This window comes from Hyaena hyaena, unplaced genomic scaffold (assembly GCF_003009895.1).
Source record: "Hyaena hyaena isolate Hyena2069 unplaced genomic scaffold, ASM300989v1 scaffold_715, whole genome shotgun sequence".
In the NCBI taxonomy this organism is placed as follows: domain Eukaryota; kingdom Metazoa; phylum Chordata; class Mammalia; order Carnivora; family Hyaenidae; genus Hyaena; species Hyaena hyaena.
Window position 1 is genome coordinate 892,972 of NW_024081352.1, and position 2,076 is coordinate 895,047.

At 42.7% G+C, this 2,076-nt stretch overlaps 1 pseudogene; it reads right to left on the reverse strand.

Moving 5' to 3' along the window:
• Positions 1 to 1,019: 1,019 nt before the first annotated feature.
• LOC120220665 lies at positions 1,020 to 1,796 on the reverse strand (annotated as a pseudogene).
• Positions 1,797 to 2,076: the final 280 nt, after the last annotated feature.

Sequence of the window (2,076 nt, forward strand, 5' to 3'; positions counted from 1 at the left end):
AGCTTTCCAAGTGTGTAGCTATTAATAGCATCTAATTTTCTTCTTTAAAATGTCCCATCAACATGATAAATTATGTGGTCATTTTTAATACCAGCTGACTTCAACCTTGAATCATAGGTCCCTAAATTCACCAACAATTTGGGAAAGAAGACTTCTGATAGGTTAAAATACTTCCAGTCAAGGAAAACTGTTATAGGGTTTTCCTGAGCTAGTTACAGGATACTAAAAAAGTTTGGTCAATAGAGCTGGGTGGTTGACAAATCAGGGAGACAAACTGCTATAACCTGGTGGTCAAGGGCACAGACTTTTTTAAAAAATATTTTTATTTATTTCTAGGAGAGAGAGAGAGAGACAGCGTGAGCAGGGGAGGGTCAGAGAGAGAGGGAGATACAGACTCTGAAACAGGGTCCAGGCTCTGAGCTGGCAGTCAGCACAGAGCCCCACGCGGGGCTCGAACCCACGAACCGCAAGATCATGACCTAAGCGAAAGTCGGACACTCAACCGACTAAGCCACCCAGGCACCCCTCAAGGGCACAGACTTGAACCAGGCATTTCCTGTCGAGGTGACGTTATCCTCACTGGTTTCAGTTTCCTCACTGTAGAGTAGGGATGTTAACAGTATCTATTTCATAGGACTGCAGTGAGGATTATGTTAATATATGAAAAGTGCCTAGAACAATGCCTGGCACACTGCCAGTCGTATATAATAAAGGTTTACTCTCATTAGTACCTCATCCAAAAAGGTAGGCACGGGCATGCAGATATCTCTTCAAGATCCTGATTCCACTTCCTTTGGATGTGCCTAGAATATGGGATTGCTGGGTCATAAGATAGTTCCATTTTTAATTTCTTGAGAACCCCCTCACACTGTGTTGCACAATGGCTACGTCAATTTACCTTCCCATCAGCAACACACAGGGGTTCCCTCTTCTTTACATCCTCATCAACATTTGTGATCCTTTGTCTTTTTTTTCCATGCTGTCTTTTCTTTAAGTAAGTATAAAGACTTCCAATCACATCACCTTAAAGGCCATTGTTGCCCATCACTATTTGGCTGCCAGTCTCTCTCTGCAGCAATGGTGAGGCAGTACCATTTCCGTGGGGAAGAGAAATCCATGGTTTGTTGCCTTTGCCAACAACAAAAACGTTGGACAGCCAGGTGGCAAAGGGGTCGCCATTGGCATCTTTCATGTGAACTACATCAAAAGAAGCAGGGTGTCTCTCTGACGGTGATCACACCAATTCTTCCCAGGTTTGGACCCCCGGTCATCATGCACAGGCACAGATAGCAGTGTCAAATTGATGAAATCAGCAATCTTTCCAGCCTCCAAATCAATGTGAGTGGCGTCATTCGCCTTGATGAGGAGATCAGGATAGCAGATGGTATGAGCATCATGGGTCACCAGATTCCTTCTGTCCCCACAAAAATATCTCTCCTTTGCACTATTTATACTTGAATGGCAAAACCAACGGTGTCACAGATCACATGGAAATTCTCCCCAGTCTTGTCAATGCTGATGATGTCCATAAAACCAGCAGGGTAGGTTATATCAGTTAGGACCTTGCCATCGATCATAATAAATCATAATAAAATGCTGCATACAGATCTTCTTTACTTCATCTCCTGTTAGCGTATACTTAAGTCTATTCCCTAGGAAAATGATGAGAGGGAGACATTCCTTCAGCTTATGGGACCAGTAGATAAACAAGGGGCAAGCACACTGGTCAGTTTATCCAGCATCCAATGCTTTGGAGCTGCTACACACTTCAGGTGCTTCTTGGGACCAGGAGCCATAGCTGCGCTAGGCATGAAAGAGCTGTTATCATTTGTCTTTTTGATCACAACCATTCAAAGAGGTGTGAGATGATCTCTTTTTGTGGTTTTTTATTTGCATTTCCGTGATGATTAGTGATGTTGAGCACCTTTTCATATACGTGTTGGCCATTTATGTCTTCTTTCAAGAAATGTCTATTCAGGTCCTTTGCCCATTCTTCAATCAGATTATTTGTTTTTGGTTTTGTTTTGCTATTACGGTTGTACATTCATTGCAGAATTATTCGCAATAGCCAAAATA